A 14933-nucleotide genomic window follows, 5' to 3' on the forward strand; every position below is an offset into this window, starting at 1 on the left:
GCTGATGACCGAGACTTTTTTGTGGACTTTAGGCAGTAGAGATATCAGGGTGGGAGTGACGAGCTTCACGGGCCACACTCTATTGGCAGCACAGTGTAGTGTGTGCATTGGCTGAGGAATCTTTTCATTCGTAGTTGGTGAAAAATGCTGAGAATAGAAAGAAATAGAGAAACACTTGATTTAGTTAGGATGCACATTCCAAAGTCCTGGGGAACCCTAGAAAAGGCTGGGTTTTGGGTCAGCACCAGCTGAACCAGTGGCAACTGCAACCAAACCTCCCCAGATGATCTGAATAGGCAGCAGCAGGGTTCATGAAGAAGGTAGCATTTCCTTTAATATCTTGGGCCCAAGTCCCAGAGACCAGCCTGGCTGCTGTATTCTACATACATTCGGCATACTACAGACAAAACCTGCCCAAAGTACAGTGCATGGCACTAGTGCAGAATGTCACTAGCATATGCGCCACTGTTTCCAGCTGGTCTATCTCCAGGAATGGACGTAGCTGGCGTATCAGCCTAAGCTGATAGAAAGCCCTCCTGGCCACTGCCTCAGGCTGAGAGACCAGGAAGAGGCTTGGGTCCAGAAGTACTCCCAGACTACATACGGGCTCTTTCTGGGAGAGTGCAACTCCATCCAAAACAGGCAGATCTAAGCCACTTCCTATGTCCCAACTTCCCAACATGCGTACCTTTGTCTTCCTTGGATTGAGCCTCAGTTTGTTCTCCCTCATCCGGCTCATCACGGACTCCAGGTAAGTCTTTCGGGAAGTTAGGCCATTACCTAATGAAGTTGAGATGGAGAAAGAGGTTTGGGTGTCAGTATATGGATAACACCCTGCTCCAAATCCCAGACGATTTCCCCGCACCGTTCCATGTAGATATTAAAAAGCATTGGAGATAGAATGGAGCCCTGTGCAACCCCATACAATAGCTCTCCTTTGGAAGAGCAACAATCTCCAAGCAACAGCATCTGGGACCTATATGAGAAGTAGGAGTGGAGCCACCGCAAAGTGGTGCCTCTCACTCCCTACCCCTCTCCCTACCCCTTCAGGAGCTCCAGGAGGTGCCATGATCCACTGATATCAAAAGGATCGGCTGAGACATCCACAAGGATCCACAGGCTCACACTCCCCCTGTCAATTCCCAATTGGAGATCACCCAACAGGCCAACCAAGTCCTTCTCAACCCCATAGCCCACCCGGAAGCCATTTTGAAATGGGCCCAGATCATCTCCTTCTTCCAAGACTCCTGGAGCTGAGATGGCACTACCCTCTCAATCCCCTTGCCCTACCATGGGAGGTTGGAGACAGGCCTAGAATGGGATCCAATGCAGGTTTCTTCAACAGTGGTCTAATCATGGCCTTCCTGAGGCAAGGAGGCATCCTGCCCTTCCTCAGAGAAGCATTAATGATGCTTCCAAGACCTAATCCCATCACCTCCTTGCTAGATGGTATAAGCCATGTTGGGCAAGGATCAAGAAAACAGGTAGTCAAGTGAAGTCTCCCAAGCAGCTTGTTCACATCCTCCGTGCTCACAAATGGAAAATGATCCAATTTCACTGTGCAAGAGGAGCTGCCGGACACCTCCACAGTAGGCTCTGCACTACCTGTAGAGTCTAGTTCCATTGGATGAAGAGAGTTTTTATCTGCAAACATCTCTTTAAAATGTCAAAGTGGGTAACTGATGGATCCAAATACTCATTCAAGGGAGGAGGGTCATGTACTAACCCTTTCACAACCCGAGACAACTCTGCTGAACGTGAGCTTGCAGAAGCAATGCGGGCAGAAAAGAACTGCTTCTTTGTGGCACGCATGTGATTGATGGATGGAGTGCTGTCAAGTCGGTGTCAACTCTTAGCGACCACATCATTTTGATAATGGAAAGGCAAAATGTTCATAATAAAAACTATTTTGCCATCCCATGAATTCTTTGCTTTGCATCAATATTGGGTTTCTGTATCATGTACCTTTTTCACATTAGAAGTAATATAGCTTCTCCTGCTAACTTGGCAAAGAGGTACCTTTAACTTGGTGATTCTCTTTATTTAGCGGGGGAGAGTAACTGGCCCTATCCACCCCCAGCACAGTATCTCCAGTGACAGTTGCTGGTGTCTGTCTTATGTTTCTTCTTAGATTGCGAGCCCTTTGGGGACAGGGATCCTTCTTATTGATTTATTATTTCTCTGTTTAAACCTCCCTGAGCCATTTTTGGAAGGGCGGTATAGAAATAGAATAAATTATAAAAAATAAATACTTCCAAATTGGATCTATCCGGTTTCTAATGTCAGAAAACGAAATTAGAGCCAAAGAACATGTTTCCCATTTCAGGAGTAACCTGAAGGGTGTCTGTAGGGTGAGACCACTGTGCTTGGAATTTGAGCAAAAGCTTTACAGATCCTACACACGATTGCTGTCTGGAACACAAGACCGAAGGGATGGAATCAGGATGACAGAAATGGGGATCTGCTGAGTCAAAGACAGCAGCCAAGACAGGAGGTTCATTGACGCCGGGTGGGCCAACGTATATGACGACACTTGGCTTGGTGGATCCTGGCTGGTTTAGAGCTGCATTCAATGTTTATGTACACTTCCATATGGGAACACGAACCAGTGATCCTGTTCTTACGTGTGCACGGAAGGTGTCAGGGTTTCCATATGAGAGCCACTTTCACTTTGACAAGCAACACTACTATAACACTGGGGGAAAACAAAACATAAAATTGTAACCCTCAAAAGAGTTTGCATTGGGGAAGACTTATTACTGAATGACCTCAAACTTGAAAGAAAGAGCCAGCTATTTGTACTTACATTCAATAAAATGAGAGAGAGAGAGAGAGAGAGAGAGAGAGAGAGAGAGACCTTTCCTCTAGGAACTGGGATGGCTGTTTTGGAATTTGGACTGTTAGCCCATCCATCAGTAGTTCTAGCCTGTCATGAAAGAAAGAAAGAAAGAAAGAAAGAAAGAAAGAAAGAAAGAAAGAAAGAAAGAAAGAAAGAACGTCACATGATCCAGGCCAGTCAATCTAATACAGCAGAAGTGACTTTCTTTCCAACTAGTATCATAAAGGGGAGATCGAAAAATACCCAACCCACCAACCAACCCATTCACAAGAAGCAACTCCAGACGCTCACGGCACATAGGCAACTAAGCAGGGGGAAAGTATCTTTTTTCCAGAGATTGGCATCGGAGGATAAAATGGGCCACAAGCTGGGGCAAGTCCTCTCCGCCTTTCCCTGTTCTTTCTTCTGTTTTTCCTCAGCATCCATTCCCTCAGAGGGATACCTGCAATCCTTCACCGGGCTCCCCAGAGCTCACCTGTCTATCGACAGACCTATCTTCCATTAATTGGCGTAATTCTTAAGCGAAGCCGGTGGCACTCCCGACATCTCGAAGGGAATCCCGCAACATAAAGATGCATTGTGCAAAGCAGTCTGTCCTGAATCTACTGCCACTGGGTAACCAAGTTCTATTATTGTTGGAGTAGTTGTTCTCTCTCAGCCTAGAAAACCAAACAAAAAGACAAAAGATTGAGTCTCCGGCTCAAATGGCTATTCAACCAGTCCCACCCGCTCCATTCTGATACTCATACAATTAGCAGACTCCTCCTCCTCATTGAAGTCCTCCAGGACAAGATCATCTGAAGGGAAGAGAAGAGAAAAGATTGGGTTTTCTTCTTTCAATTGGCTAAGAGAAGAGTGAAGGAGGGACAGGTCCATGTTGAATAAATGAGGAGGTTCTAATGGGTCACTTTTTGCACTGGGATTGCCAAAGCGGAAGACAAGCATGGCTTCCAGACCTCGCACTTTAGCTGCAAGGACTTTCCCAAGAAGAACCGTGTTTGCCCATGTGAGAGGGGTTGGGAGTTTGAAACATGCCCACTCGGGAGGCCTGCCACAGAGAGGTCAGAGCAAAACTGGGGCTCCTTGGACGAATGATGACCTTTGTCGCCCAGGCCCATTCTGGGATTCCAAGGAGACAGTTCTGCCCTCCCCACTTCCCTGGAAATTGGCATTACCTTTGATGGTGCTTTCAATCAAATGATGAGTCAAGTCATCTTCAATGCGCAAGAGAGCCTTGTGTGTGGTCAGCTGTAGAAATAAAGACGGACATGTTTTTTTCATGTCAGTGTGACACCATATCCAAAGCAGTGAAGAATTGAAGATGATCCCGTTGGGAACAAAGCTGAGGATTCCCAAAGATGGAATGTGGCTCTTCTGGGCACTAGGCAGCCAGAAGAGACATGGGGTGGGGGCGGGTGACAGCTCTGTCCTGTTCCTCCTCTTCCTCGGTGAGCCGCAGTGGAAACAGCCCCTCTCCAGCAAGTGTGCTGCCAGGCTGCCCCCGTGTGACCAGGGACCAATGGGAGGTCTTCTTCTGAACCTGGAAGCTGACAAGGGGTCCCAGAGGATGCTGAAGCAGAGCCAAGCCATGTCCACAGCAGGGTACTTACTTCCACATTGGGCAGTCTGGCCACATGCTGCAGGACGTAGACGTAGGCTTCTCGGCCCAGAGCCTGCAGCCGGGGCTCCTCTGATTCAATATACCTGTGGAGCTCCTGTGGGTTGAAACAGCAGCTCAGAGTCATCGCACTGGCCTAAATCATCCCTTGCCATGCTACTGAGAGCTAAGCCCGGAAGGAATTTGTTCCACTACAGGAACATCCCTTGGTTGTGTCCCAAAGGAGTCTAAGGAGGATCAAATTCCATATAAACATCCCCCCCGCAATAAAGTTGACATATTTCTGAATTGTCATTCAGAATTCTAGAAGTCAATTCTAAAGTTGATCAATATTTCTGAAAGTTGCTTATGAGAGTGATGGTTTTCTCTGTCTTCTCAGCCAGTTGTCTTCTAATAAGGAAGTGAGCTAGATGTATCTTGAATACACCAAGTGGATGGGGTCTGCTGCCTCTTTCTGTCAGACCACGTTCGGATGTGGGAGAGGATGAAGACGGAAGCCCCATTCACACCTTATGTTGCACACTCGGACCACGAGTGGAGAGTGCACAGGGGCAGATCTGGACACAGGGACTGCAATTCATACATGCTGTTGAATAGAGGCACTGCTTGACACTCCCTCTCTGTACCAGGCCTGTGAGGGGCCCGTGCACAAGTTCACTTTGAAAAGAAATGCAACTACAGTCACGCACGTACCAGCGTTCAGACACCTGCACGCATCTACTACCTAACGTCCCAATAGGGCTTTCATTGCGCTTACCTTCAAGATGCCAATGGTGCTGTAGACAGAGGGGGCGTCCTCCAGCAGCCCCCGAGCATCTTCTTAAAGGATGCCATGTTCTCCTTCGAGGGGGGAAAGAGAAGATCAGTCATGAGTAGGAGACACAACCGGTCTTGAGAATACAACATTGAAAAATCACTGGTACTGACAGTGCTATCACGTTTTCTTCGCAAGAGAAAAAAGCCCAAGAAGAATTTACCTGGGTCCCTGGGTCCACTTGGTTCAGCCCGGACACCGCCACATTGAGGACTGCTGCCTTGAGATTGAAGGGCATAGGCGGCTTCATTTTGCTGGAGGGAGAAAGATGAGATTTCGTAGTGTGAGGAGGGCTGGTGATCCAGCCAATGGAAGCTCCTCTAGAGAAGAGGAACATGGCAACCCAGCAAGTATCAAAAACGACGACAGGTCTGTGATGGTTTCCCTTCATTTTTCCAAAAATGACCAGTCCCCGTCTGGGGAGGCCCTGGTTCGCAAGAGGCCGTAGTACTTAAGAAGATTTCTTTCTAAAAGAAAAACCTTCGCATTAATGGCCATCTTTTGGGAAAGGGGAGATCCAGTTACAGATCTGGCCTGGTTTGCCACTGCCCTTTCCTGACACAACCCCCTCCTATTTAATCCCCGTGGGCTATAAGCATACGTGAGTTCCGTGACGGCGTCCAGGCTTAACCGCAGCAGGAACCCAGGGTCCGGATGCTTTTTGACATCCTCCATAATTTCCTGGCAGAGATCAAAGAGCAGAAGAGAGGTGGTCACTACCCAGGGACTTCCTTGCTATAGCTCCATCCCCAAACACACACTTTGGACTGAGCCCTCGCTTGGGCATTCCCTTCCATTCTATGCCACATCTCACTCACCAGTACGGCTTCCACAGCCTCATCCTTATCATAGGTCAGAAGCTGACCACCCTGCGACCTGATGTCTTTGACGTTTTCTATTACTGCGGACAGGAACTGGGTCCAGCAGAAGATGACCTGAAAATTAGAAGCACTGAACTGTTAGTGATGGAAGGACTCTCCGTGCCTTCCTGGAAATGGAGCGGGTACCCTTACTTGGTGGGCTGCTCTCAAGTCCTTTCTGGGGACACCACCCGCTCCATGGAATATTCTGCAGCTGTTGCTTCTCAGGGAGAGTGCAGAACTGGGAAAAGGACCCGAGCAGAGAGTGGGTGCTCCCAGATCCCGGATGGAAGAAATGCCTCTCACAGGAATGTCCTGAGCTCTGTGGAGGAAGGCGCTCTCCTCAATGGTTCCCTACCTCAGCTCTGTGCACTTCCTCCTGGATAGTTGTCAAACCTGGAAGGGAAGAAGAATGGGAAGGGAGGGGGGATTCAGGACTTGAATTCCCATGAGGAATTAAGCAAGGTGAATTCCCTTTGTTGGCATTCAGGCTGGCTCCCGGGCTCCCAAGCACCAGCTGTCCCACACTCCCCAAAGAGTCAGCCCCAGTCCCAACCACTCGCCAGGAGCCTGGGGCACCTCCTCACCGATGGTGACTCCCGAGACTGCCGGGGTGCCCCCTGAGGGAGTTGGAGGTGGCGCTGGAGTCGGCTCAACCCGCTTGCTTCGTGGCCAGAACCTCCCTCTGGGGGGCTTGCCCTTTTCGGAGTCACTGCTGGGGGAGGTCTTAAAGAACTTTCTGCATCATCTGCAGACTCTTCGCAACCTAGAAGAGAGCAGGGAGAAGGTGAGAATGGGTCTCTAGTCAGACCTGTCCGGGAACAGAGGGAGCAAGGCAAAGCTGTTATGCAATCCTACTAACCATGCAAAGAAGCCTTTCCTCATCTTCTCCCCCATTTCCCTCCCTGTCTAACTCTTCCCCCCTGAATAACTATCCCTCCTCTTACTAAAAGCTGACTGTCCCTCCCTCCTCCCCTAGATCCCTCCCCAAACCACCCCAAACAAACAACAAACAACAAAATAACAAACACTAACACTAACTGTAACACTGAATGGATAAATAAATGGATAAATAGATCAATAAATAAATGGATAAATAAACAAATAGATGAATAAATAGATGGATCAACAGAAACAGAAACAGAAACGGACTCTCTAATACACTCTTTCCTCGCTATCTCTCCAACTCCTCTCCACCTCGCCTCCTCCCTCCTCGCCTAACTCACCCACAAAGAGCAGCTGAGCCCCGGTGGTGTCATAAAAGAGGATGTGTCATGAGCCTCAGCAATGGCCATTGGTCCTCTTGCCTCTAGTGGTTGCTTCAGGACTTGGAGGCATCCCCTGCCAAGCAGGCAAAGAGGCACCTTTTCAAAGGGCTGATTCTCTTTATTGAACAGAGGCCACACGGGGGAGCAGTTGGCCCTACCCACCCCCTGCCCAGTAACCCTCCAGTGGCGGTTGCTGGTGTCAAACTTAGGTTTCTCGGTAGATTGTGAGTCTTTGGGGGCAGGGAGCCATCTTTATTCCTTGATTCTTACTCCACTTAAACTGCTTTGGAAACTTGTGTCGAAAAGCGGTATATCAATAGTAGTAGTAATAGTAGTAGTAGTACTAGTAGTAGAAGTTCTTCCAAACCTCACCCTTCCTGTTCATATGTCTGTTGATCTGAGAAATCAGAGGACTCTCTTCCCCACCATGTTGAAAGCAAAACCACCACAGGCCCCTCAGAGCAGACCCCTCCACCTCCGCCCACTGCCATTCATCCCGAGAGCCACCTTGGTTGCTGGGATGTGCTCTTGTTTCAGCACGACACAGGGACTCATTCCTTCAGCGCAATCCTGACACTGATTCTCACCTGAGGGGACACACACCACTTTGCTGGCTCTGCCCTCTGGCCACTGCTCTCTGCTCTTTCCAGAGTGTGGCGATGCTGTCACTTGCCTGCCAGGAGGCAGCGTGGAGCAGGTCGGTGGCTGCTTAGCCTTCTCCACTCTGCCTCTTCATCGCTGACTTTGGCATTATTCAGCGGAGGGTGGCGGAAGAGGCAGCAGCAGGATTCTCCCTCCCTCCCTCTGAGTCTCAAAGCCAAGAGCTGATGCCCCAAGTGGAAGGAAGCTCTGAACAGCTGCCTGGCTTCCCTCTGGACCCTCTTGTTTGGGGAACAGCAGGGTCTCCTTCCCATGCTTGGAGAGGAGGACACCCAGTGGAAGTGAAGGAGGGAGGAGGCTACTGACGTAATAGTGCAGCAGTCAACCACAGAGAGGCAGCCGCTTGTCTTCTCCATGCTGCCTCTGGAGTCATACTTCAAAACCTGCTTGGAGGCAATGCATCAGTCATACCTTGAGGGTCCAATATTCAGGTAGAAGAATGAGTTCATGGATGCTGCAGTTGGTCCGTTTGGGTGCACACCCAAGGAAGAGAAGTCTGGAAATGGGTTGAGTGAAGTGTATGTGCAGGTTTGAAGGGGTGACCTTCAACTTCTCTGAGAAGTGGGATGTCTCTTTCAGGTGGAGAGCAAAAGTTCTCTGAACTCTTAACGGCTGAGTCCTCACCAGCTCATCAGGTTGACAAGTAGAGGGAGTTCCCTGTCCTAAAAAGGGCGAGTGGGCAACCATGAGGGTCAATCTCAAGTGTTGTTTAGCTTTCCACAACTGCTTGGATACCAACATTGCTCGCTGCTATAAGCTGCAGCTACATTGCTTTCATAGGGCTGTAGAGCTGACAACTGATATTATGGTTAACAGCACAGCCATTGCCTGATGACGTTTGAGGACTTGGGGAAGTCTGTTTCTGGTCAGCATAGCTCCAGAGATGACTGACAGTCTGTCTACAGAATAGAAAGGAGGATACCCGTTTCTCACAGACAGAGAAACAAACAGCAGGTTGGATTGAAAGAACGGGAAACAGGGAGAGAGAGAGAGAGAGAGAGAGAGAGAGAGAGAGAGAGAGAGAGAGAGAGAGAGAGAGAGAGAGAGAAGTCTTTCATTGTAGCAAACAGGAATGAGAGGAATCGTTTTGTTATTGAGTCAGGCGCTACCCCAAACATCCTGAATTCCCCTCAACTGTTGATAGATTTAGAGAAAAATGACAAAGTTGCTGTTTGGTTTGCTGATGGGAAAAATAGTTATTCATCCAGGAGAGGAACTGCTGAACTGTCTAATAAGCAATTGGATGGGGAAATGGAAAAGATTTTGATCCAAGACGCCCTCTTAGTCCCTGATATGGAGAGTAACTTGACCTCTGTGGGAGATGGAGTCAATCAAAGTTGCAAAGTGACTTTGCAGGACAACGTTTGCTACATCAGCTAAGAAGGATGATTTCCTGATGCATAATATATATAGCCTATATGCATAAAGATGTGCTTTTTCAACTGGACTGTGTAACTGAACAGGCCAGGCTTGCAGCCTCATGCAAAGACAAGAACTGTTCGACCATATGGCCGAAAAGACTAGCACATAGGCAAATCCATGTGATAAATGAGCTTGGGGGAAATGGCATTCGGAAGGACTTTCAAGTGGAGTCATGCAGAGAAGCTGCCACAAGGGGTCAGTGTTGCTTACTGAATCAAGGGGTGAGAGCCAGCTTTTCTGCACAGACAGAGTCACAGTGTCCTTTGGAGCTAATACATTCTGATGTCATAGAACCATAGGAAGCTGCCATCTCCTGAGTCAGACCATTGGTCCATCTAGCTCAGTATTGTCTACACAGACTGGCAGCGACTTCTCCAAGGTTGCATGCAGGAATCTCTCTCAGTCCTATCTTGGAGAAGCCAGGGAGGGGACTTGGAACCTTCTGCTCTTCCCAGAGCGGTTCCATCCCCTAAGGGGAATCTCTTACAGTGCTAGCCTCGCATTCATATGCAACCAGGGTGGACCCCAACCTTCTCCCAACCTTGGAGAAGCCGCTGCCAGTCTGTGCAGACAATACTGAGCTAGATGGACCTATGGTCTGACTCAGGAGATGGCAGCTTCCCATGTGTTCCTAAGTCCTTGCCACTCAGATTGCCAGCCAAAGCAATAGACAAGACACCATCTGAACGATGGCTTGGGCACAAACCCTCTCTAAAGCATGTCAAAATGTTTGGATAGAGAGCTTATGCATACGTCCCAAAGGCCAGGAAAACCCAACTCAATCGCAACTGTGAACTGGGAGTCTTGGTTAGATATCCGCATGGCCAAAAGGGATAGAGAACCCTTGATCCTACAAATGGAGAGGTCAGGATCTGCAATGTGGTGTCTTTTGATGAGAGACAAGGGCCAACTAGGGATGATGTGCCAGAACTTGTGCCAGAGATCCAGGTGAAAGAGGCAAGATGTCTCACGATGCAAGAGCCAGACCGTGAACCCGAGGAATCTGTACCACAACCAGAAGGGGCATTCCTTCTCTACCAGAAGCAGAAGATAAAGGATCTTCTCCAGTGCCTGGTAGCTTCCTTGGTGCTTTGCTAAATAATCACAAAGCCCAACAACAGCCTCCTTGAAGTGAATGACCTTCACTGGGTTTGCGCATGTGTACTCGGTGAAATTACAATGCAGCAACCACATTGCAAATCTCCACAAGCCCATTCGAAGGAGACATGGAGAATCCCAGTTCAATTGTCACATGTACACAATGCTTCTAAGTGTTAGCAACAAGATGGAGATCACATCCTTGGAGGCCGTTTTCGGCAACAGCTCCCTGGTGACCACCAATATCTGGTCTGACTTTTCACACTCTGATTTGCTTGCAGAAAAGCTTTGCCATATATGGGCAAAGCTTAAGTACACCAAAATATACCTGGGATACCAATAGGGCTGGCTCATTCTAAGAGAATAGCAACAGGCACTTGTATTGTGCCAGCTCAGATGCAGCTCTTTGATTAGAATATTGAAGTCCACTCCCCTCTTCCACATCAAGCGTGATTTCTGTGCATGACAAGCCACATCAAAGAGCTTGAGATATCCCATGTGCAGCCTGGCTTGCTCTGTACAGGCCTCTGCTACAGGGTAAACTATGATGGAGAGAGAGAGAGAGAGAGAGAGAGAGAGAGAGAGAGAGAGAGAGAGAGAACTCTGCACAAGAGACTTCCATGCTCCTTTGGAATTAGGTCAGAAATTGCACTTACTGTAAAGAAGCTACTACTCTTAGAGTTGGAGATGGAGTTCCAGTGCATCGACCTTTTTCACCAGCTCTCCTAATGACCACTTGGGGTATTGGGCGTAGAGGTAGTTAGTGAGGGTCTCCTTACCTGTCCCTGCTTGCCTCTCCTCTATGGCCCCTGCCTCGACTCCTCAGCTATTCCCAGTCAAGAGTCAGTCCTCTTCCTTTCCTCTGAGAGAGTAGATGGAAACATCTCTCCCTCCCTCCCTATTCATTATGTAGCTGATAGATAGGACTAGGTTTTTCCTCTCTACATGTACTTCACCAATACATCTTTTTCGTTTAGATTGTACAACAATCTCCATGTGTGTTCTTCACATAATGGCAACAACTCAACTCTGCACTCTACTCCGTAACTGGTGTGGGTAGCTTCCTTTTGGCGCTTTGCTAATAAGATCAATAAGATGCATAGCTATGTTGTGACCGGACATCAAACCAAGGCATTTCATAACCACATGTTAAGACAGAGATCTACGTATCTATCTTGGATGCGTTTTTGATCACATTTTGTCTGTTCCTTTTGCTCTGTTAGTTACTGTTGTTGTTGTTGTTTTGTACTGAACGTGTGAAACAACCTTGAAGTGAACTAATCACAAAGTCAGATTTCTTGTAATAGCAAAAGGAAAATTCTAGCTTCTGTGGACTCCACCCCACGCCTATAGGCTTTACTACCTTGAAAGAAGTTTGCTTTTGCAACGGAAGGTTGGAAGGCCATTGCGGTAGATTCAGTCTAGAACACACAAGTCTACATGGTGGCAGTGATTAAACGGGTCATTGGTCAGGAGATCCATGTCTGGTGTTAGCAGCAGAGCAGATCCTTCTAGGGACACACCAAAGTAATTTGGGCATCCGGACCGCCCAGCCACGAGCCCCGACCCCCATGCGAGGCTCCCCAAAACTTCCTTTGGGGGGCCCACCCCACCAAAGTTCCATTAAAAAACCAAACCAGAGACTCTAATGGTGGCTGAGGGGTGGCAGCGAGGGGGGAGGGATGGTGGCTTGAAGCAAATGAACTGCACGCCTGTGCAGTTTAGAGATCGTCGCAAGCCCGTGACGTTACGGGGGGCAACTCAAGTTGTTCGGAGGGCAACTCAAGCCACGATATTGTTCAAAAGTGAGCCAGCTTCATCCAGGTCAGGGTCTCCTTGGAAGTCCAACTGGCACTTTCCCCCTCTGTGAAGGAAGGATGTTGAGAAATGGAATACCGAAGCAAACAACTACTTCTCTTATTTATATCTCATGTTTCAACGCAACTGTTCTCAAAGTGGTTTACATACAAAAAGGAGAAGAAAGTGGCCCCCTGTCCCCCAAAGAGCTGGCAATCTAAAAAGAAACACAAGGGAGAAGCTAGTGCCAGTCACGGAAGGAATGCTGTTCTGGAGTCGCCTAACAGAAAACCTGAATTGGTCATAAAGGTCTGGTGCCAGCTGTTCAATGTCTCGGCATGAAAGAAAGAGGGCTTGGTGCTCGCATCACCAAATTCCAGATGTCCTCTTGTCTAATCAAATGCTGAGCCTCCAGCAGGATTGTAAACTGAGAGCAGGATCAAGCCCCAAATCCATCCCTATGGCCATTGGTGCTCCTGTGGAGACAGCCTCTCATAATGCATGACTTAGCCACCTCTCCTGGGTTCAGATTCTCTTTCAGCCATGAAACACACTGGGTGGCCGTGGGCCAGTCACTATTCTCCGCCTAGCCTACCTCAGAAGGCTGTTGCAAGGATAACATGGAGAACTCTACCCTCAGGGAGGAAGAGTGGGGTATAAATGTAATGGGGGTGGGGTGGGGTGGGACAGCAGTCTTGATCTGGACCCCGGCTGACATCTGTGCTCAGCCACAAACTCATAGGTGGTCTTGAGCAAGTCACACTGTGATCCTGCCTGCCCACTGGTGAAACAGCAGCTATCATGACTCACCCAGTTATGTGCAGATTAATCCCACAAAGAGAATGGTGTGTACAATAAAAGATGCTATGTCAAGACTATCATCCAGCACTGCTGTCAGTACAGAGCGCCTCTCCAACCTCTTCTCTCCAAACCTCCTCATTACGTCAGTGTATATAGACTTATGCAATAATATACAAGACTTCCAAATGATTCGATCGGATTCCACGCAACACAGCCCAAAATCAAGCAAGATCAAAAGCCTGTCAATAGAATCATTGAGAAGTTCTGCTCCACTGGGCTAGTCTGTGAATTGGAATGTTTCGGATCTTACAGCCCTGAACTGAAGTATGCTTACTCAACGTAAGCCCTATTGATTTCAAAGGGATTTACTTCCAAGCAGCTATGTTTAGGATTGCTACTTTAATCTTACTTCTGCCATCTATGGATGGTGTGATACGCTTCAGGGAGTAAGACATTTTAATTTCTAGTTGAGATCAATGATGCTGAAGGTAAGAGTTTCATTAAAAAGGAAGAGCTGTGAAAGTGCTTCCCTTTGGGGAGATTAATCATGTTTGTGGTCGTCCAGCTGGAATAGGAGAAAGACTGAGCTGGTCCACATAAGAAGGCCCCAAACTAGGTCCTTCTTCGTTCTCTACATTAGTCCTCAGCGCTCTCCTGACTGTCATTTGGAAGTAGTGTCATCTTTTCAGGTGGCCTCGTCTTTTAACTTTAAGCGGATCTGATCAGAAAAGGTTTAGATACAACAACTCAATATGGCTTCAATGTTCTCCAGTCATCCAAAAACCTCTTCTTTCAGATGAGAGTTGAGATGCTTTCCATTTCCAGTTCTACTCTAAAAAGCATGGAAATTCCAAGCCAAGGTGGCCATGTTAAATTCCGCACCATAGAAGCTGTCAAGACTTTATACAGTCTGGGAGGGTATGGTGGCTTTCCAAAAGAGGCTCCATGCAGCCACACTTTGCCTTGATCTCTCAGCTGGACATTGGGCTGGGGAGGGATGTGTCTAGGCAGACATTCCAGAATTGCAGCTTCCCCAATCAACTTCCTAGAGATGCCCCAGATGAATTTCTGCCTGGTGCACCTCTGCAAGGCACGGTGCTTCCCCCAGTTGTTATGTCGCTTCATAAATGTCTGGGCAGAAATTCAAGATATATAGCAGTTTCACTAATAGTAAGAATAAGAATGCAAATAAGAATAAGAACAATAAACTGTACTTATTAAGATAAAACAAAGAAAAAATTAAATCATAACAGATTGAAAAGGGGGGAGGGGTGAAGGAAATACAAAATACAATACAGAACCATTTCAAAGTCATTGTTAAGATCAATCATGTAATATGATATGATATGGTATGATATGTATTCTTAAAAACATATAATACTTCCAGGCAGCTATTCTCCTAGCTTTAGGAGCATTAAAAAGAAAAGGAAGCAAATGGGCGATCAGACAAACTCCTCCTTTTCATGGAAGTCCTTGAAGACAAGGCCATCTGAAGAGAAGAGAAGAGAAGAGAAGAGAAGAGAAGAGAAGAGAAGAGAAGAGAAGAGAAGAGACGTAATATTCTGATGTTAATTGATTTAGGTAAGGAGGGACTTCTACATATTGAACAAATGGAGGAGGGTCTAATGGGTCACTTTTTGCCTTGGGGTTCCCCAAGCAGAAGGCAAGCATGGCTTCCAGATCTCACAGTTTTGCTGCAAGGTCTTTGCCTGCAAGAACCATTTTTACCCCTGTGAGAGGGGTTGAGAGTTTGAGA

The 14933-nt window shown here is 47.7% G+C and overlaps 1 long non-coding RNA gene across 2 annotated transcripts in view; it reads right to left on the reverse strand.

Moving 5' to 3' along the window:
• Window positions 1-1973: 1973 nt before the first annotated feature.
• Window positions 1974-14933, reverse strand: part of LOC128332680 (uncharacterized) — a 92783-nt gene continuing 79823 nt past the window's right edge. Inside the window, exons 2-11 of one of the 2 annotated variants that reach the window (XR_008310717.1) lie at window positions 6719-6897; window positions 6490-6527; window positions 6090-6206; window positions 5873-5952; window positions 5435-5525; window positions 5215-5297; window positions 4450-4554; window positions 4015-4087; window positions 3589-3636; window positions 1974-3498 (exon numbers count right to left, since the gene is read on the reverse strand). This is a non-coding gene — a long non-coding RNA (uncharacterized LOC128332680). Of the gene's footprint in view, window positions 3637-4014; window positions 4088-4449; window positions 4555-5214; window positions 5298-5434; window positions 5526-5872; window positions 5953-6089; window positions 6207-6489; window positions 6528-6718; window positions 6898-14933 lie in introns of both variants that reach the window. The other variant, XR_008310716.1, reaches the window with a different exon arrangement.

This window comes from Hemicordylus capensis, chromosome 7 (genome assembly GCF_027244095.1).
Source record: "Hemicordylus capensis ecotype Gifberg chromosome 7, rHemCap1.1.pri, whole genome shotgun sequence".
Lineage (NCBI taxonomy): Eukaryota > Metazoa > Chordata > Lepidosauria > Squamata > Cordylidae > Hemicordylus > Hemicordylus capensis.